The sequence below is a fragment of the Etheostoma spectabile genome, chromosome 2 (assembly GCF_008692095.1).
Source record: "Etheostoma spectabile isolate EspeVRDwgs_2016 chromosome 2, UIUC_Espe_1.0, whole genome shotgun sequence".
Taxonomy (NCBI): Eukaryota; Metazoa; Chordata; class Actinopteri; order Perciformes; family Percidae; genus Etheostoma; species Etheostoma spectabile.
In genome coordinates, this window is record NC_045734.1 from 9,625,308 (window position 1) to 9,647,793 (window position 22,486).

Consider the following 22,486-nt stretch of genomic DNA (forward strand, 5'->3'; position numbering starts at 1 on the left):
CCCTGGGTATCCTGCTCTGTCTTTGATAAAATGAAAGCTCCAGCGATCTGGAATCTTGCCCCTTATGAGTTCATAGGCAAGCAAAGTGGCAGTTGGTCAAGGCCACACCCCCAGCCTCCACCTTGCCCCCCCTCTCTCCTCCTCAAAAGCTACAGACTTGTGGGACTGGCTCTAGTGGCTGTAATTCTCACCAAGGCTGAATTTTGGGAAAGAGACTTCAGATATGGCATTAGGGGACCACTAAGGCCAATATAAAAGCATCCAATGTCATGGGACCTTTAATATTAGGCTTTATTGTCACTATAGAGGTCTACACACATCTATTAAGCAGGAGCTGATGTGGATGTGTGATGCTTGATGGGTTTCAGCAAGGACTCATGAGAACTGAGCTGGGTGACTAGTTGGCTCACTGTGAAAGCCTGCTCCTCACCAACAGGAGGCCCTCTAAACTCACTGTAAAAGGAGACCACCATCCCCTCTTTGTCAGAGTCTCCAGGGATACGTACATGGTCACAAATGATTTAACACACCTTGCTTGATGGAATTAGCTCTAAATGTCTTGTTTGGATGGAGGTTGACCTGTTTGTACTTTTTTACAGCCTCTCCCTCAACTAGTTTTAAAGAGACATTAGATACATTGCATGCTAATATGAACTTGCAACGTTTTGCCTATAAGAAGACTCGGAGAAGAAGTTTAACTTGGAGATAAAAAAATAGGCAATTACTGTTACTAATGTAGTGTGTCTCATGAAGCTGGGTTAAGGTAAGATCCATGTTTATTAAATCCCGGCAGGGATATTCAGTTGTTGCAGCACTACAACAGAAACATCAGGAATAAATACACAAAAGTATAGAAAATAACAGAAATAAATAAATAAATAGAGGTTACTATTACTAAGTAAGCTGGATATGGGAGTATAACATAGGAGACCTGGGATGCAACTGATTCTTCTGATCTGATCATCATCATTTTAATCTCTATTAATCCATTAATTGTTTGATTTATGTTAAAAAGAAATAGTCAATCACAGTTTCCCAGAGTTGACAACTTTAGTTGTCTCGTTTGTAAGCGAACTGTATTTATTTATCTGGAATCAAAACAGAAGCTGTAGCCAATTAATTTTTGCCACTGAGTGACTTGAACATCCAATTGATTATCAAAATAGTTGTTGATCCTGTTGATTGACTACATGTTCAATTGACTACTCTCTTCAGCTCTAAAATTACATGAATCTGTAAAGCCTTAATGGATTGTTAGGAATTTTACAACAGCAGTGATACTCATCACATCACAAGTTACGTTTTGACTCAATGTTATCCGTGTAAAATTGCTTCAGGGCTCCGAGTCGTGGACTGGAACAAAAATGTTGGCTAATATGGAGGTTATGATTAAGTTAGTCTGACAAATAGAAGCTATTGCTGCCAGATGCCTTGTGACCTACGTCTTTAAAAAACTTCCTCTTTGTAGGGTAGTCTACGTTTTAGATGGGAATTTAGTTTTTTCTACAAATGTGAGATGTCAACAAAAAAAAAACTTCCACTGTGTCAAAACTACTAGTTGTGATGCAAGATGCAGGACACCAAATGATTCCCATAAAGGTCATACAGAAAATGTAAAAGCAACTTTCCCAGGGAACCGTTGTTGGATTCCCCTTGTATACCTTAGAGAAGTTTAGTGTTTTAAAATGTTGGATGATTTGCATGATCAGGTTTGAGGGAAGCGTTTGAAGGTAGAAAAATGTGCGACAGTATCTGTTCACATTTAACTCCAACGGTTCACCTGTCACATACACACATGCAGCTGGCACTCTAGTTATGTGGTGCTGTGTGATCTGACCCCAGCCGCTGTGTCTGCAGCCCCTTAATATAGCCCACTGCTGTCATGGTAGTTTTTGCCCCTCTTCCCTTGCTTTGTGCTGTGTGTGCACCAATATGTGTGCACGTTTGTCCCGGCCTGAGCACAGGCTTAGTTAGAAAGGGGGGCAGGTGTTGGGGTGTCAGCCTGGAGACCAGATGTGAAATATTGCTACTGGCCTGTGTAATTTCCCAAGTTACTGTGACTCAGACAGGTCCTCACTAAAAAAAGATGCTGTCTGTATCTAATTGCCTTTAATTTCTTTTTGTTTGTCAAACATATCATTTAGTTTTTTTAAACTCTTTTTGTACTTTAGAGTAGGAATCCTCAGTAGAAACCAAAACGGACAGAGGAAGATTGATTGCTTTTTGCTATTTACTACTGGTCCTGTTGTGGCCACTGTCCCTGATTGCATTAGTTACTATGGTGCTGCCCGATATCTTTGGCCTGGCCTTAAGCCAGAGGACGTGGTTAAACTTGTACACACACACAAACACACACACACACACACACACACACACACACACACACACACACACACACACACACACACACACATGCAATGTGAGAGACAGAGATGCAGCAGACCCCTGCTCTCAGAGAGTATTCGTTTCCAGCCTGATTGGAAGGTGAGAGTGTGGAGGACCTCCTCCCCATGTCCACCTACTTTCTTGGCATTTGTCTGAACTTTCCCTGGCACTCTGCTCTACTTTTTATGCTTATTGCTGGTGGTGTCTTAGAAACCTGTGGAATACCTTGACCATTTTTGTCTCAGCTAATGCCCAAGGCATTTGGATAACCAACTACTAGCAGAGTTCAAGGTTGGTAATTTGTATTATTTAACTTACAATTAAATATTGTTGAATATATCTAATATTATAATATACCAAATTTACTTGTTTTTTTGGTTAGGTCATAATGTATAGAAGCAAAAATATAAATGACAAAATTCATAATTGAAGGAAATGTTGGGATTTGTTATTAATATTTTTTCCCAAGATTGTGTGAAGTTGCAAAGAGAATTTCTAACATAAGCCTTTTGTGATCAGCAGGTTTAGTTACAGGTGTTCGTTGTAACAGGCACATTTCTAATTTAGCAAAGATTTAAGGAACAATTTTGCTTCATCAATAATAGCATCCTTTACATCTGTGATGATAAGTTACTAAATAGTCCAGATTGCACTAGCTGCTCAGTAGTGAAACTGTAATTATAAAAATCTGCTTTTGTATTGAATATTTCATGTCTCAGACATCCCAAACCTTGTGTGTCTTGGCTAGTTCTTATTTTTTGCATGTGATTTGGTGTATATATATTGCCACAGTCTCTGTTCTACTGGGATAGTTTTTTTTTCTGAGCTGGAGTTCCTTGGCTGGACTGCAGTGTTTGACTGTGTACAGGCCAAGAGCGGCTGAAAGGAGAATTGTTTAAGGCCCTCTCGTCTGCGGTCAAGGAACACCGCGATCATGTGAACCAAGTCTGCCACGCCAAAAGAATGTGTTGAATTCTAACGATGCTGCTTTGACATGTGCATGTGACTCAAGAGCAAGGGCCTTAGATAAGAGAGAGCGAGAGAGAGAGAGAGAGAGAGAGAGAATTTTGACCTCCTGCTTATCTGGAAAAAGCAATATTAAAACTGAAAGACCAAGGAGATGCTGTGGGAATGTGATAAACTTGTGTTTTGGGGAGTAACATATCCTGCAGTCAGATGAGCCAGTCTTTATCTCTAGTACAGCTTTGGTTCTCATGGCTGAGAGTGGGCTGCCATCTGCACTCACAAACTGCCTGCAGAGTATGCAGATTGAATAGGGCACTGTATGAACAAGGGTAATTGAAACACACATTTGAGTCTGGGAATCATCATCAGCAAAGATTCCCATTAGTTATATAAAGGAGCCAAAGTAAAAAGTAACACTGAGTTTCAGTCAGTATGTTTCTTTATTAGAGCAGCAGTTTAACATTAAGACAGTCAGATACTTGTATCTTTATAAGCAGCTGATGTCATTTTACCAGGAAATCCTTAAGATTAGTTATTTTGTCATTTTCATGCATGTGTGACAGGAATATCCTTTTTATCTTTCTCTGGAGTAAGCAAGAAAAAACAGGTACATTTATTGACAAGTTTACAAATTAACAATTAAGTGGACCTGAGGGTTTAAGCACAATGCACATAATGGATGCACAACCTTCGTTTCTCCACGTGCCAAGCTTAATGTTGTTTCCTAGTCTGTAGGGTAATAGGTATTGATTGGTGACCTGGATTTCACCCATGCCACCACAAGCCAATGTAAATGCATTTTCACCACACTGGAGGAGCAATAGCTATGAATTACAAGAAAGCGAGAAAGACACTTAAAGCTACATTGTGTAAGAATTCCTTCCATCTTGCGGTGAAATTGTATATAACAACCAACTGAATATTACTTTGTAGCCCCTCCCATTCCGAGCGCATTTGAACTCCTACAGTGGCCCAACGCAAAATTACCGTCCGTGGGAGTTCCTTCCAGTGTAATAATAGTTTTGGTATTTTGGTACCATTTCATTGCTAACATCAGCTATCAGGTTCCCAAACATATGCAAGCAAATGTTAGTAAAGTATCTGTGCTATCGTTATTCTGTATATTGTACAAGATTAATAGTGTAAGGCAATGTTTACAGCATAGGAGAGAAGCAACGCAGGTCTTTGTTTTTAATATATGTCTCTGAGCAGTATGAACAGTGTCAATGAAACAGAAATTAGCTTTTAGTATCGCCATCGTTTACAAGCAGCTGTTCTAGCTGTAGCTGGTCTGTGTTACAACTGCATGACGTGAGTTGTCTGCGAGGGAAATCACGACACATATGATTATGTTTATGTTACGAGGTAGACAATCCTTTTTCGTCATTGATGCGAGGAAAAGTATCCTAGACGTCGTTCTAGTGTTATGCATAACCATGCTATAGTTAGCAGAATTTACTCAAATAGGCAGAATTACCTTTAGAGAAGAAAACAGGCAACTTCAGCGTCCAGAAAATCCTTGCTCTTTCCATCTTGGAAAGCCACTCCAATATCAACCTTGGTCTGGTTGCTTTGCCTGTCGCATTGTCGTTTTTCTAATTATCTTTTGAACTTCCTTGGCAACTACGTTACATGTCCTAAAGAATAGGCGTGATGCTCCAGCTGCAACCGGCTTCAAAATCTGCCGGCAGTCGCTGAGTAATCTTCTCCCCCTCCCTGGCATTTTTCACACTCCCACTGAGTGTAAAACATGGCAGAAAACATAGAAGCAAGTCGCTTCTATGTTTTCTGCCATGCATTCTGAATGGCAGATTCTACGCTTATGAAAATGCTTTGATTAGTTGGTGGAAGTAATTACACATGAATGAGCATATTTCATAGTTGTGAAAGAACAAAGAGGTTTTTGCTAAGAATCAACTCAAAAAATGACACAATTGAGCTTTTAGTAATAAAGCAAATGATGCCAGACAATAATTTGTGCTTTTGTGATCTTTTTCGCGCGCTGGCTACAATTTTATTTTTGTCATGAAGATGCCCTTTTTGATTCTGATTTGTATAGTATTGCAGTACATATTTGCACTTCTTATCAATAACAGGGTTTACACAGAGTCTTTTCGTCCCATAACAATACGATTTAAAGGCCAGTCAGAATAACAATACCTCATGTACAGAACTGGAACATTTTGGGAGCAAAACCAAACCATGTCTTTCAAGGAGGTGAAATAAACCACTCTGTTCAGCAGATTACAATTCATCAGGTTACACTGATTAATCCTTTTTTAAGATTACGTAGTCTTTCTTTGTGTCATTGAACCCTTGGGTTAAGTTGAATATTGAAGCTTTGGGTTCACATAGCTCTCTGTCTACTGTAGTTCGTGCTTTTCAACACCATTGGGTGTTTTCTTAGTGGGATCTTTTTTATGAGAACCAGCTTTGTTTGAGTGATGTGTACAAATTTAAAACCATTTTTAGTTTTGTTTAATGGTGGGTTGCTCATTTGCTACCATTTCTGCAGATAGACATATATGATTAAAGTGGTGCTTCAGCAGAAATCACAGTACAATGAATGACGATACCAAGCTCTCACAGCATGTCTACCTTTTTTAGCTGTTTGGCAGATTTAGTATATTATATACGCCAGAAGCATTTATCCTGCTGTGGATGGAGCAATATACTGTAATTCATTAGAGTGACTCAAAGAGGAAACTGCTGCTGTGACACTGTAGTCTGTTACTTTGTCTTACTATTAGCTGAGAAAATATGAGGAAATGGCTAAGAACATACAAATAAAGTGCCTGTGTATTAGTTTTTTATTTACTTATTTATTTTTTATACTTTTAGCGGCGTCCTCACCCAAATCTTTTTTTAAACATTATGATGGCCAAAGTTTTGTGTGGTTTTGTGTTTTCTGATATAAAAACAGAAGGATGCTGTGGTGAAGAGTTTTTGGATTGGGAATTGTGGTCGGTCAAAGAGCTCATTTCATTTTTAAGTAGATAGATCCTTAAAACAGTGGTTTCAAAACCTGCAGTACATGCATTAGATGGCCGTAAAACTTAGAATGCATGTATAAATGTGCTCACTAAGCATTACAGAATTGGTTGAATAACACAATGGTTTAGACCCGGAAAAGGTTAGAAAATTAAACCTTTTGAGAGATGCTGTGTGTGCAAGAGATGGTACGTGCAGGTGAGTTGAGTGCAAATGAGTGCAAGCTGTTAGAAAAAATCTCCAGGCATGCAAGCGCACACCCACAGAAGCCAACCCACAGCTGAAAAGACAGGAACGTGTTTAGAAATGCTGACATTGTTTTTAGGACTGTTTGCGTAATAGCTGAGTTGGAAAAATATTTTGCATTGTTGCCTTTTGCTGCCTGTATTGTAGGCTTAAATGAATGTGTACGATGGATTTCACACATTCTTCACTAAATGTGAATCACTGTGCGGGAAGCGCATGAACACTCATGCAGCAGCACACAATTGCTGAGGTATGTGTTCACACCATGCACATTCCCTTTCAACTGAAAGTGAAGCAGTATCATCTGAATGTGACAACAGAGAGTGGAGGTGTGTACCAGTTTCAAGGGACTGGCTCAAAAAAGGAGGTGTGTTTGGTGTGAACTTAACATGCCTAGGCATGCTCAACAACTTAGCTTGTAGAACAGGACACCAAACATGGTTGAAGTTTTTTCTTCAAAAAATAGTTAGTGACTGAAAAAAATAGGAAGCTAAATTGTACTTGAGTCTTGTTTAATCACTATGTAAGTAACCAGGTGCCATTGTTTTGAATGCAACACCAATGGCAACACAGAAGTGCTTATCAGAGTCCATTTCCTTATCTCTGTGTATGGCATCTCAATCCATTTTCTAGTGGATGGACTCCAGCAAGAGAGAGGCTAATCAGATAATGTCTAAGGCAACCTCTCACTGGCCACTAAATTTGATTTGGAATAATTTTCATTGGACTGATTGGATTAGACTGCTGCTGCTCACTGCATGGATAAGGATTGGGTGAGACACACAGAGTGGACTAACACAGTATAAACAAAATACTTGCCTACTACCCAGCTTTTTAATCACATGAATTGTAATCAATCAAAAAGCCTTAAAATATATAAACTACACTTTCAATTGCATCATTGGTGTGCAATGCTTATTTAGAAAAATACACTTGAACATGGCCTAATTTAACAAATAATCCAAACACTCACACATATACACCCACACACTCACCCACTACAGATGCTTTTCAGGCCTGATTATGGAGAAGTCATCCATCTCACCATGCAATGGTGCCCCTACAGGAAGCAGTAGAACCGTCATGAGTGTGCCCCTCAACCCACAGCCTGCTGTAATGTGAAACCCTCCGCTTCTCTGAGAGCTACAAGTCTGAGCCACTGCAGGTTCTGAAAATGAAATATTAAATATAAAAATATCTCGGAAGGTCCATATTCATTACAATAAAGATGGACCTGACTTGTGCATGTGCAGGAAGGAGTGAATCAGAAGCCACAATGGCCACTCAAAGTGTGAAAGTGCACTTTGTAGTATGTGAGCACAGCTTGTTGAATAGTGGCTGATATTTTTGGTTCTACCCACCTATCTTGGGCCAGCGTATTGTAGGTGTACTGTAGTGTAGAAGCGGTGTGTAACGGGGGTTGGGGTGGGCAGTTGTTGCCAGGGGAGGTGGTGTGTTATTTTCAGTCCATTGTGTCTACTTCCTGCGGGTCAGGGGTTATTGGAGCAGGGTGTTGCAGACTTTACGGAGTAATGAGGAGGGGAGGGAAGTCAGCAGGGTAGGCAAGAAAGTGGCCAGACTCAATTTTTATCCATGCAAAGCTTGGACTCTACAGAACCAGGTAAAGAGCCACAAATTGCATTTCAGTAACTGGTGAGCTCGTCATTAATGATTTGGTTTTTCTTTTGATCTTTTGAATGTTGTTGTTGTCAGCGTTTCACAAATATTGTGAGCTTGTTTCTCTCAGCAGAAAGTTGGAGACAGACTTAACTATCAAACAATTATTCTTCAACATTAGTACGGACATTTGTTTTGATTTGATTTTGTTTGAGGCGATTGATAGCACACCAAAAAATGGAAGACAGGAAGTGGGTGGAAATTTGATGACTCTTGCATAACCTGAACGCCATAACGGTGGTTGGTGTCTGGGGCATAGTGTGGTCAAGAGCATCGATAGCTGCACTTTGATTTAGTTTTACTGTGCGATGAATCCGTTAGTCATAGAAAAATGCAATCATAAAATAACAGCCTTAAACCAAATGGTTCCCATGCAGTGTATGTGTGGCCCTAAGTGTCAAAATATGACAATCGATTAAATTCTATAGATAAGTGAGAGCATTGCCTATGCAATGAAATGACGACCATGACTGCGCCAGTGACAGCTCTTACGTGAGGAGAACTTTGACTTTGTTTGCAATATTGCATTTGAATAAGAGATCTTGAGGCCACAGCAACCCAAGAGAGTGACCAAAGTTCATTCTCTAAGCATAAAAACTTTGTCTTCTCTCCAAACCTTTGTTCTGCTATCAGGTGTCGCCTTATTTTTATGGTTAGCGGCAGGCTCAGTGCTGTGTTGTTGTTGATGTATTTGATTGCTTGTTGTTATGCTCCTGCACCTCACAGTATGTTGATATTTATTATTTCTTGTAAAGACATCCAAGACAGCCCTTTACCAGCATGTCTACGGCTTTTATACAGCAATTTGAGTGCTACATAATTAGCTCCACTCTGTCGCTTTTGTTATCATTAAAACAAGTACAAATATTACAAAAGAAGACATTCAGTCCTGCAGTTTTGTTTTACCCAAATGCTTGCTGTTTTCCTACAAATTATTATGACAAATGGGTAGCACACAGGATACAGTGTCTAGAGAGTGTTTAGAGAGTTCAGTTCTTTTAGAAAGACAGACTATCGCTGTCAAGTTACCTTGTTTTGGGGTCTGAATCCAATCCTTGTTTTCTCGACTTGACTTATGACACATAGCTGTTGCAGCATTAGGTAAATGTTAATTTGGAAGAGGGTCTAAAGTTAGCTCCCGACCGACCCCCAAACACAACCACAGTGACAAAAGGAGGCAAAACAGGAAATCTTTTTGCCCACAGTGTGTGTTGGGAACAGATGACCAGGAAGATAAAAAAGCGCTAACAAAGTGGAAACTTCCACTAAGGGATGTTATTTTGCCGTGTATGTGTTTTTTCTCTCCTTTTCTGTGATTCACAAAGCGCCATTCATGATGTGAGGTTGTGTTAATGTTTAAACCTTCTCCCTGCAAGTTAATGCTTTACCCTGTGAGCACGGTCTGAGCCTAACCTGTCTGAGAGCCGTGTAGTGAGGCCAGGGGGTAGCTGGGTTTTTGTCTTCCTGGGGGCTTATTGCTATGGGAGGTGGCAAATGGTCAAATTTGGTTGGTAGAAAATGTATTTTATATTTTTGTGTTTGTGTATGTTTTTATTGTGATATGGGTCCCCCTGGGTCTGAAATAAAGTTGATACAAGTATTGAATTATGTCGTTTTTTTCTAACATGTAATGTAAATAAACAAGACCCAGCGCACTCAGCCACAATGCAGAACTACGGATCAGTCCTTCTTGCTCTCATCTGCTACATCTTTCCCACCTTCTCCCTCTCTCTCACTCCTCTCTCTTGGTCTTTCCCTCCCTCTGTCTTGTGGATACTCTAATGAATGATATGGAATGATTACTTGACTGAGTTCCTGTCCCCGCCCTACGAGGAAGAGTTAGTAAAGCATCGGCAGCAATTACACATTTGCCTATCCAAGACATTGGAGTAACAGCGTTGCCGTGGTCCTGGGCTTCATGGAATAGGTACAAAGGACCATAGAATTGGTTGATGAAAACACCTCTCCAACAAAGCCTCAGAGACTATAACACCTGGTGTTAAAAGCTCCGGTAAGCATTTCCATTGCCTCTGCAGATATTTCTTGTAAATGTTTTGTGTTTTAAACCTGGTTAAATATTCCAGAATGTGCCTCAGTGTAGAAGTTTCTCAGCCAGAATATTTAGTTTTTTGACGTTCGTTTTAAAAATCCTGACATTGTCTTGTTATTAGGCCATCTGTGAAAGCCCAGAAATTAAAAACACCTGTTTGCCTGTCAGACAGTCTTTCATGAGAAATTTGGTCTTTGTGTGCGCTGTTTGCAAAGATAGCAGTATGACTACCAAGGTCTGTGTTCTTTGGACAGTTACCGTAGATTGTTGGGGCTGGGGTCAGATGGCGCCTGGCTGGATGAGAATTTCACAGCTGCACATGAAAGAGGAGCGACTGTGGGGTAGCAAATTGAGGGTGAGAGGGGATTGTGTATAGATGATGAAGGGAGAGAACTGGCTTGTTTTGATCATAGGTGGTCCTTATGGATCAATACACTGTTGATTAGCATGCATATAGGATACAAGCATGCTAATGTAGCTTGCACCCTCAGGAGGGGCTACTTGTGTAGACACAGCTGCTTAATGTTGGTGTTTAGATAGGTTGCTCTTGCTTTCTGACTTTAAAGCATTTGGTAATATTGAATAGTGTTAACAGAACTGGGCGTTAACTGGGCTATTTTCATTGCACACAAAAACAGGCGCTCATGTATACTGTCTTTACATTACACAGCACATGTCAGTTCGCCAGTTTATTTCTAGCAAAGTAGGTATGCACAAGTGTTACCCCCGTAGCATATGCCCAGCTGCATAAAACAACGGCTGTGTTTTTAATTATGAGTCTTACTTGTAGCCTGTACAGAGGCTGACGCTGACTCCCATTGCTGAATCTGTGTCAGAGAGTAAACAGGGTTACTTACAATCTGGTTGTAGAATATTACAATATTATATTATTCATTATTGTTTCATATAATTGTATCTTGAGGAAAATCTGACGTTGTCCACAACTGCCGTGTCTAGATGAATGTTACGTTGAATTTTTTCACAATCTGTTGCAGCATAAGATTTTAATGTTTATGAAATGTTGTAAAACACTACTAAAAAGCCAGTTAAAGTTTCACCTCTTACCATCTTTTATCAGTTAATGTTGAGAATGATTGCTATACTAATCGCTATATTAATTTTGTCCATGGTGTCACCCCTATTTTTCCATATGATTCAAGTAGATGATCCAAGTAGATAAATTAGAAACCAGTTTAGTTTACAAAAAATTCCAAGCTGTACACTGGCACGCTGTGTAGCCACAGAATGAGGAAGTTAAAAAAGTTAGTTAAATGTGTGTTGTTGTTACTCCTCATTTAGTCCTCTGGTGATAATTTAGACAAAACATAAAACACATACATATAGGAGCACATACAGTGTATGAGGCCTCGGTGTGTTATTACAAGGTTAGTCATTTGCAGTGCATTAAAAATGGATGTCTAGTTTCTTAGGAATTCTGGATTGTGATCTTTGGTTCTTCTGGAAGAATTGAGACTTTATATTCTCACTGTTGTGTATCTGACCTGTGTGGGAAGACGGGGCGCATGCACACAAAGCAAGGATGTGATGTTTCAGTTTAACAAAGATTTGTTATTGTTTTCTGTTGGAGAGGAGAGAAATGAAGAGGGTTGACTCTCACATGGGAGCAGTGCTAGGAGGTGGACACAGTTCCTAATGGATAAGTACAGAACCAGTAGGGAGTTTACAATTTAGGCTGTGGGTGTTTGTCAAATGGACATGTAAGGGTTCAATAGGACAGTCACACCTTAGCTAGTTGCTGTTACTTCAATCTGTTTTGCCTGGGTGGTCCTATTTTTAGCTTGTTCTTACTCTATCTTTTTGTATTTCCTCTGCAGTCTCCGGCCTAAATCCTATTATCGGTGCAAGGAAGTGAAAAAATTGTTTATTTGGGCAATCGTTTTTTGTCAATAGTTCTCCTGGACACATTATAACCGTACTCTGTCGGGGGTGTCAGATAGGAGGATGCTGTCCAAACTACATGCCATCTTGGACAATGTCTCGCACCCACTCCATGGCTTGTTGCTCAATCACAGGAGCACTTTCAGTGACAGACTCATTCTCCCAAAATGCACTACAGAGCGCCACAGGAAGTCATTCCTGCCTGTGGCCATCAAACTTTTTAACTCCTCCCTCTAAGTGTCTGACACACACACACTTAGAGAGGTTGAAACTTGACAATATTGTCTGTATTATCTGTTTTGTGCAATAACACTGGCCTGACATGTGTGCAATCTCAAATACCACAATTATTATTATTATTATTATAATTTAACTTTTCACCATTCCAAATCCTTATTATGTGAATTATGTAAATAATGTATATAACATTCCTTTAGTAAATACCGTACGTATCCAATTCCTTATATTTCTTTATTTCTTGTATTTCTACTCGATGATAAGATTGGGCAAAGACAACACAGAGTTTCCCTTCGGGGATCAATAAAGTATTTCTGATTCTGATTCTGATACAGGACAGTAAACCTTTACATTATATTGCTGTTGCCCCTGGTGTGCTAAAGCATTATCGGTAAATTAAATGTAAATTTGATTCAAAATTTGGTGTACACAATGTAATTATGGCTGATTTGCTTCATTGATTTTTACTAAATAATTGCCCATCTACACCTTTTTTTGTTGAGAGCTTAAGACCGCTGTGGTCAGGGTTAAAAAGTAGTTAAAACTACTTCTGTTTATGCGGTAAGGTGCAGTCTGCAAATCTCTCATGCATGACTTGGCTTGCTTAGGGCTACCAGGCAACGTCACTTGTCTTTGTGCTGAAGAGCGTGTACTTTGTTATTACAGAACACCATGACAACATTGTTACTGAAATGTTTCAAATAGTTTATGTTAAGATAGAATACAAAGTGCCCAGGACTGGATTGCAAATGAGTGCCTCAATGTTGGATGGAAATCTGGGTTTTAAGCTGAAAGCCCTTCTTATCTCTTGGCTTTGAAGACCTCTGACCAGCTATCTTTGCATTAGTTTGAAGTGTCTGGGGTCAGTAGGCTGCCAAGGGAGAGCTTGTGTGAAGCAGGCATGTAGAGGAAGCTGTATGCTGTGGCATCTCTGACCTTTTTTATGGAGAGTGCAGATGGGAAACCGAATCATAAAGTCTCTACAGGAAGCAGACGAAAGCTCCGATCCAGGGAAGAGGATGGAGTCTTCATATGCAACACTAGAAAGACAAATACAAGGAAATTGTTTTGTCTATAATTATGAGCTCCACACAGACCTTTGATTAGTAATTGTGATCTGGAGACAGAGCTGCATTGCTAGAACCATTAGGACATGCAACGTGAGTGGCGAGACAAGACAGGCTTTAAAGCCCCCATGAAACTCTGTCTTTACTTCCTTAATGTGATGATTGTCCTTTTGAAACAGGATGTCAGTTATAGCGTAACACAGAAATCAATGTATGACATTATAAATCAATGTCATTTAAGGAGAAAGGCAGTTGGACAGTCCAGGTAGTCTATTCATGTTTACCTCGCCACAATAATCGCCGGTCTAGGTTGTCATATGCTCTACAGATTTGACCTTCATTTTCACTTCCAAGCGTTTGGTAATGTTTCATTTGGTTGTGTGATCTCTCAGGTTGCTCATTGCCCTTCAGTCTAAACGCTGAGTCAGGCAGGGTCACAGCATCCCAGTGGTTTTACAATTTAATAATAAGTTATTATAATTGTGGCCAAAGTTATAAAGATTAAGAGCTGGATTGGATTACAAAAATGTAATGACTTTATTAGTTAAATAAATAGCTATTTGTTGAAAGGGCACACTCACTTCATTTTTTGTAAACTGAATGCACACCCCCCCAGGCTGCCCTTGTCCTGCCCCCCTCTGATTTAGCAGTGGCAGTTAAGAGGGTCTGTGACAACCTGATTACATAGAACAGGAAGTCAGAGGAGGGAGAGGTCACAAACTACAGACCCTCACACACACTGCAGCACATGATAAAGTCAGAAGGTGCAAAACAACAACAACAACACGCAGCACTCACTTATTGACTTTCCGTAACATAAATACTACAATGCACAGCATGAAAACGGCTCCTGGGGATATACAGCTTGCAAGGTAGGGTCACTGTTTTTCACTTAAGTTCTTTGAAAAACCAGCTGTGGATAATCTGTAAACATTTGGGGAAATAATTTTTATCATGTTGAACCTCTGGGCGTGCTGTCTCAGTCTTGGTGATGGCAGTAAGTGTTTGGGCTAAAAGGTTGGCCATGCAAGAACTTATAACCCTTTCCCTGGAAATCCATGTTTGATTCTCTCTATCCAACATTTTTCTTACATACATGTAGGAATAATCCCATAGCACCTATGCTGTGAGATCAGGGCAAAGTGCTTAGTAGTTCACCAAACCTGGTTTAAAGCCTGAATTATAAATTAACATTAGAATAAAAATTAAAAAAAAATATATGAAACAAATACTATAATAATAGTATAGGTGTTAGTAGGATATGAACTGAATTGCAATTTACACTACCTGGGTTTAGTTTAGTGAAATTAATCGTGTGGCTGTTATGCACCAAGAATAAACAGTACAGTATACATACATACATACATACATAATGATATTGAGATGTCAAACTCTTCATTGTTGTTTATAGCTTGTCTAAGCTGCAACTTTTCATTTGCGGACATATTGCAATAATTAAAGGAATACAGATGTTTGGATAGAATCTCTTGCTAAATTGTTTTTTCTCCCCAACCATCCCAGCTGCATGCAGGATGCTTGTCTTTATTGGTATATAAATAAATAGTTATTGATAACACCAAGATATGTTATTGACATTTATCCTCCAGTCAAGTACCACTGTGTGCACCAACTTTAGATGTCAGTCACATATAAACATGAAGTCATCTGGAATTTGTTCTAGGTTTATGTGCATATGGATCAGCGTGTTTGTTAAGGTGGTCTTAGCTAGATAGTGCTTCACTTAATTCATTGTGAATAAAATATTGCACTACCCCAACTGCTTTGGATGATCATGTCAGGTAGAGCAATGCATTGGGTTTTTCTTAGAAGACTCCATCAAGAGTGTTTACTTTGAGGTCAGAGGCTGGTGGTAGAGTTGGCTGACTATTAACCACTCTCCAAGATGCTGGACCTCAGGCATGCACATCTTTCGTGGAAGTCCCCTCTCCTTCCAGCAGGCGGAGGGCTGATGACGTCGGCCAAACAGCCTCACTTACCCAAAGGCCATGCACTCTTACTTGTACGTTAACTGCCCTCTCTGGTGCTCAAGGATGTAAAAATAGCCGTTTAGCAAGAATCCCAGTCATGTCTTGCTAACAAAGACTGATTTATACAAGTTGCGGCACTAAACATAGAGAAGCTTTTGTCCCTTCCCTCCTTCTCCTTCTGCAGACCTCGTCACCAAAGCTGTGAGCGCCAAAACCTCTGACGCTCTTGACACTCCTCTCTTAGAACAGCCTTGTTCAGCATAGTCCTGGGGTCCTGAAAGGGAGGCTTAGTGAAGCACTGCATGCGCATTTGTTTACGGCATTTGTGTCCGATTGCAGTGTCATAGAAATATGTTGTGGATTTGTTTCTTTTCTGCGTCAGCAAATGCAACTATGTAATGTTCAGGTATTTTTCTCATTCCTTAATTTTTGTCTCCCCCGAACCTAAACATGACACATGACTGCCTCCATTTGACAGCACAAAGGGAAAGATAGGGTGAATTTGATACGAGGCTACAATTGCTGTGGAAACTGTTGCCAAAAAAAGTTGCGTCAATTCGGTCCTCTAGTCACGGTTTGGGGCAAGTATTTATTGTCTGAGAATCTAGTGAAACCATAGTTTGCACGGAGGAGGTGCTGTGAGCTGCTGTCAGTCAATCTCCGTCTGCTGTATGGGAGCATTTTAGTGTTATTTATGGTAGCAACAATACTTACTGCGATATGATGGCGCATTTTAGGAGACATGCTATTTGTTAGGAGACATCACGCAAGTTTGCCCGTTGACAGCACAAGAAGGAGAGAGTTGGATAGGAAAGAGCAACTCATTTTCCTCACAGTATTTAAAGAGCCTCTTCATGCAGATTCAGACATGGCAATCCAGTCCATAACTAAAGCATTTGGCAGGTTTATAGCAAAAGATTTGCGGTCTTGGAGGATGCAGGATTTCAGCATATGATATGAAGTAACAGTACCTGAGCCACGCTATAATATCCCCTCTTGCTAACATTTTAGCAACACAGTGAATCCCGATAAGTATTTTTCTTGCAGACGAACATGAAAATAAAATAAACACAGCAGCGTTGTTTTAAAAACTGTCTACAGTGCCGTACAGTATTGTAAGTTCTTACCGACTAATCTTTAGTTATGAAACATTTCCAAGTCAAGTCAAGTTGACTCTTGAAAATTGAAGAAAATTTCAATTGTTCAGGTACATGACCTGTCTAAATAATTACAACTGAAGCCATTTCAACATTGTGGACTTAAACCATAGCAACCAATCAGTTAAGAATCAAATGCCCTCTGAAATAGCACAAAGTAATTGATTTGATGTGTATTTTTTCCACATAAACATCACAGCACCTGACTTACATTTTCCTCACCTTGCTCTAAGGCTCCTTATTCCATCTAATGAGACTATCCTGAAGAGTGCTCAGATAAATACTGATACTGGCTACTGTTGTATGTTTAATTTCCTGCTTGGAGATAGACTGTGACTGTGTGAGCATAAAGCCAGTGCAAGAAAGATTTTTGATTTATGTTCTATCAAATGACTGTAAAAGGTGGTTTGGTTTGGTTGTGGCTGTAAAATGTAGCATTGTTGTGATTTCTGTCAGATTAAAAATACCACATAGTAATTTGATCTGTCATCACCCAAATCTAGACCTTCTTTAGTCTTTACCCTGCACCTCATCTCTCCCACGCTCTATCCCTTGCACTGTTTTTTTTTTCTTTCTCAAGGAACAAGCAGAGAAGCTGTCCTAGTCAGGATGAGTCAGTGCAGCTGGGGTGCAGGTCATTTACCCACAGCTCACTTAGACGGGACAGATGGCCCGGCTACTCGCATGCTGCTATGTGCTAACTATGCACCCAGAGTCTGTGAGCTAAGCTCATGCTATCACCTAATGGCTGAACTGGAGAAATAGCAGCTAATGCTATCAAAACACTGATCTACTGAATGTAGAGATGAATAATGCATGTAATTTTGTTTCAGTGCCTTGTGTTGCTGATTCCACTTGCAAATCAGTTTTGGTTTTTCTTGCAAGAACATTGAGTTTTAAGTAAATATTTTGCAGTAAATTTTAAACTTTCAATTAGCTGTTTCACAGTGAAAGTAAGTCTGAGAGTACAATGCTTATAATGAAGCGTTGGCAATCTATTTAGTAGCCTCTTAAATGTCCTACAGTTGTCTTTGGCCCATTGCATTTGTTGTGCATGATGTTTTATTAAACAGCACAGACTGGCATACATGAACCAGTTGAAATTCAAGTGACACGTTTCACATATTGTACAGCAGCATTGTCAAAGAAACTGGACACACCTGTCGATGTACTAAAGAGACAGGCTTGTGTAATGTCCCAACTGCTGCTGCTGCAGAAATATAGTAACCCACAGGACTGTCTCAGTACCATTAGAGGTATGTAGGGATGAGTTTAAGTATGTAGTTTAACAGGCTGTAATGGCAGTACATTAGCATTAGCAATTAGTGCACTTAAAGGCTTTTATGTTGCGTTCTATCTCTAGCTAAACCATGAAGCACAATTAGCCTTTTAAGCGCAGTAAAACTGGAGCTGGTGGAGCTTGAGTGGTGTTGGCAGGATGGTTCACCAGCAACTAGTTTCACAAAGTTAGACTAATAGAGTAGATCAAACTCTTGTTATAGTCAACTGATTGGGCCACACACCTATTTTTTTTAGCAATTCCACTGTCTTTTGGTTCATGTCTTACTTCAGGAGTCTTTCCATGTCTTAAATTAACATGCAGTGGTGCCATATTGTCTTATTCATTTCTGTCCTACTCTGGATTTTGGCATAACACGGTGCCAAGACAAGTAAGACTTTTCTGAAGTCTAAATGCAATGGCTCATTTCATTCTTTATAACTAGCAACAGAAAAAGATACTTAAAGGAGCCAAGGAGCTGTATTAGATGAGATTTTTCTAAGAATAGACAGATAGCTTTGACAATAATGTCTCTATTGATGCCAGTCAGTGTCTAACAGGAATAGTTCAACACTTATTATCACTCACATCTTCACTACACCAGTTTTTCTTGCTGTGGCTTAGATATTAGATTGATACCTCAACAACTGGCACCAAATGGTCGTTTTCCAAGGGGTTGCAGGACTAATTCTTGACTGGCTTGCGGGCTGTGGAGACAGACCTTGTCTCACAATTTCCCAAAATGTTTATTTATTTTCAGAGACATTTGGAAGGTACTTATTTCTTGTACTCTTACTGTGTTTGAATAAATGATGATGAGACCGCTGGTTTGGCCTTTCAACTTTTTGTTTTCCATTAGCCAGATTGACAGTGTCATTTTGGAGTAAACCTTAAAGACTGTTGGTACATCCCTGTTTAATTGCCCAATGCTCCTGACATGGTCTTGGCCTTCTGGATTGTAATAAAAAAACAAATAGATGTTTTTGTTTGTGCCTATTAATTGTGAAAGCTTGAATGACCCAAAGTGTCATTCTGGCCAACCAACTTAGGCTGAATAAGATGAGATGTCCTCTTATTACTAGCCGGTGACTGCCCTGTAAGTGAGCATTTTTAGAATTGAGTAGAAGTAACAGAAGCTTAACAGTGATAACATGTTTAACAAAAACCCCTGTCTTCTAGGGTTTTTGTATTGGATTGCATTAGATTTCACTGTGGTTCATAATATTGTGTCCAGCCCTTGAAGATGCAGAGGTCGGTGCTGGATGAAGCAGACTGTCTCTCTTTTCCATCTTCTTCTTTCTCCGTTATTTTCTCTTAGAAACCACATTAGTGTCTATTTTTGCATATTTCTTCCCCCTTAAGCACTTTACCTACTTCTCTCCCCCACCTTTGTCATGCTCCAGTGATGTTGGGTCAGAAGGCCTCTGACATCAGCGTGACTCTACTCAGTTGGCATCTCCCCTCTACCCTCCCACCCTTTCTTCCCCCGTCATCTTCTTAGTCCAGCCCTCAATGCCCCCTCTGTCTGGGCCCCATAGGCTGTAGGCCCTGGGTGGGCGAGTAGAGGGTGTCTTCCTGTGTCTCCCTGCATCTTACCCTTTGAGAAGACACTGGGACGCTTGGAGAAAAATGGGGGGAGGGGGATAGAGAGGGGTCGGGGAGGACAGCTGCCATGCTAGGGGAGCCCCCACCATCCCAGTCCAGTATCGTCCCATGCCGTCCCATTCCCAACCCTGGGGCAGTGAACACTAGACTCCTACAAGCTGAAGCGGGCTCTGTGATTGTTGACTGAGCTGAGTGGTTCAGAATGTGTTGGTGTTTTAAGGAAGACTAGAATGGATATATCCTGCAGTAATAAATGTACTGCAATTTGGCTTGGACCAGTTGGGAATTAACCATTGATTGAACACTGGCCATAATGGAATATACAAAACAAAAACCAGGACTAGATGCCTCATCATGTCCTTGATGAGCCCTGACAGGAGGTATGTAATGGTGGACAACTGCTTACTATTTGGCAAAGGTCATCTGGTCATATTGTTCCAGTGTGTGTTTGTGGCATTGGGTTCAAAGTACTCCGGTGTGGTTTGAGTTCTGTCATTTTGATATTCAGTGCCTTTACACATACTTCAAGAGACGTGTAGACTTAGACTTAGAATCATCCTGTTGGCATAAGTTTCAGTTTGTTGCAAAATAAGGTGGAAATTGGTGCAGTCAATGTTTTCTTCACCACATTTATTCTCAGTGATCCATATTTAGGTTCCTGCTAGAGAACCGTAATTTTTTGGCCACATGAGCAGGTTTCCAACAAGTCTGGCAAAAGAGTGTGCATGCATGACATGTTCTCATAGTTAAAGCAATTCAGAGGGATTTAAAGGCAAGATGATTACTCCTTATATCCAACAAAAGTAAACCAAAGTGAAACAAATACTGAAACAAATGAGTGTCTGTAAGTCTGTTTCCTCAGCTGTACTGTACATTTTTACATTCAGACCCATTCGCACATTAGGAAAAAACTGTGTTGCCTCACTAAAAGCGCCTGTTCTCCCACTCTACTGTCGGTCCTAATGCTCTTGCAAAAAAAAAAAACCACTTCAGGCTACAGTGCATATCACTAATACACTTAAAATCTGCCCACATTGGTTCAAAAATAGGGTGGGAGGTGGAGGATAAATCTAATTACTGACCAGCTGCATGTAAACATGGATTTTACAGTAACTGGGTTATTGCGCTGCATGTAAATGTGTTCTCTGACTTCCTGCCTTAATCTGATTTCTTCCATTTTCCTGATGTTTTGTGCATATAAGTGTAAGCATCTGGATGCGTGTTAAAAAAACACACCGCCTGCATCAGGTGAGAGTGGCTCTCTACTTGTATGCAGATGTGTTGGCCTGTTCATCAGGGAAGTAAAGAATTGTGTTATGTTTTTTACTTTGGGTCATCTTTTGTGGTATAAAACAGTGCGAGTTTGCATAATTGGGCAAGAGGAAAGCTGTGTGAATGTCCACAGATGGAGGAGAGATGCTCAAGCTACCACACAGCCTGTCATCCTAGAACTACTACTGTCTGTAACCATGCTAATGGCAGTGCAGAAACAGTGGCTCCAGATTCTCTTCAGGGCTGCTCCACTTTGAATCACAGACCACTTCTTCTAACTTTGATTGACCCTTAGTATCCCGTCATCTGTGGATTCACAATTTGATTTTCATCTTAAAACCTTTTTTTGTCAGTTTCAATAGTTTAGAACTTTTTCTCAAATATTATGAGATGAAAACATTTTGACTGTCCTGCTCCAGGAGTGAACATCTGTTGAAACAGCCTCTCTTCTGATATATTTTTTAATTATTTCCTTGATGTACTAATTTTGGCCTATTACATCTTTTATAGGTATTTTTTTAGGACAGTTCATTTTATATATTTATCTTTTGTCTTGTCTTTGTTTTTGCTTGCTATATTTATCTTTTCTTTGTAGTACTCTCTATGATAATGACTGGGGGAGAGTTATAATCAGTAAACATAATACAACTTTTTTCTGCCACATGGCATCGTTTTGTCATTGATTACATCCCACTTTGCAACACAGTTATACCACATGGACCTTAATTATTGATTGATTTCAATATTGATCAATCCAACACCAAAGATTCTTTTGTACCTTAAAATAATGTTTCCAAAATTGTTTCAGTTGTTCCTTAACCACTGTTCGAATGAGACATAAGAATGATAGATAGATAGATAGATAGATAGATAGATAGATATTGATCCCAACTAAATGGGACATTATAGTGTTACAGCAGCAACATAACAGTCACACAACACAGAATATAAATATAAATGAAAAACTAGGATGCATACATACATACATACATACATACATAATATAATAATAATAATAGTAATAATAATAGGATAAAATACAAGAACAAATATTTGAAATATATACAAGTTGGGAATAGAAAATGTGCAACTGCTTAACTAGTAATGATAAATATGTAGAAAAACCTGTTGTGCAATTGGACTTAGTGCAATATTGTGATGTCTTAAAGACATGGTAATGATAACAGTAATGGACAATCCTGCTTCCAACCTGTAGAGGGGCCAAAGAGGAAAAATGCTTTGGTGCCTACTGTAAAGGTGCTTGTTGACAAGCAAGTAGCTATTGCTAATGCTTGGTCTATAACGTTAGCTAATTCTTGGTGGGCAACATAAATATTACGACATCGTTCAACACGTTCAGTTATTTTTAATATGATTGTTTTGACCATGGTTCACAACTCTGGGCTAGCCTACAAATTCATCAGTAACGTCAACTGTATAGTTAGACAACTAATCTAATGGTAGCTAGCACATCCCTGTCTTCTGCCTCAGTCTCCCGGCACTGCAATGCTTCAGTCAGGATGAGAGCTGACAACAGCCCCAGGGACACATCCACAGTCAGCCCTCAGCCAACTAGCAGCCAGCCCAGTCAGCACTTGACTCCGGTGCTAAAGACGCTAAAAACAGTTTACAGAACCAAGGGGGTAAGCCTCTCCTCTCTAAGCGTA

General features: G+C 39.9%; 1 protein-coding gene and 2 long non-coding RNA genes across 14 annotated transcripts in view; 2 read left to right on the forward strand and 1 right to left on the reverse strand.

Annotated features, from left to right (window-relative positions):
* LOC116706226 (uncharacterized) overlaps positions 1–4,329 on the reverse strand; it is a 23,613-nt gene extending 19,284 nt beyond the window's left edge. The window contains exon 1 of the long non-coding RNA XR_004336178.1: positions 4,206–4,329. This is a non-coding gene — a long non-coding RNA (uncharacterized LOC116706226). The remainder of the gene's footprint in view (positions 1–4,205) is intronic.
* LOC116706218 (uncharacterized) overlaps positions 1–4,838 on the forward strand; it is a 12,971-nt gene extending 8,133 nt beyond the window's left edge. Inside the window, exon 3 of the long non-coding RNA XR_004336175.1 lies at positions 4,351–4,838. This is a non-coding gene — a long non-coding RNA (uncharacterized LOC116706218). The remainder of the gene's footprint in view (positions 1–4,350) is intronic.
* The window catches only part of gab1 (GRB2-associated binding protein 1), a 53,725-nt gene that overhangs the window by 10,351 nt on the left and 20,888 nt on the right, over positions 1–22,486 (forward strand). The window contains exon 1 of one of the 12 annotated variants that reach the window (XM_032542879.1): positions 2,467–2,676. The exons of 9 other annotated variants lie outside the window; for them this stretch is intronic. The gene's annotated coding sequence lies outside the window, so the exon portion shown is untranslated. Of the gene's footprint in view, positions 1–2,466; positions 2,677–14,213; positions 14,391–19,670; positions 19,928–22,486 lie in introns of those variants that run through there. 2 more of the 12 variants (XM_032542862.1, XM_032542871.1) reach the window with 2 other exon arrangements.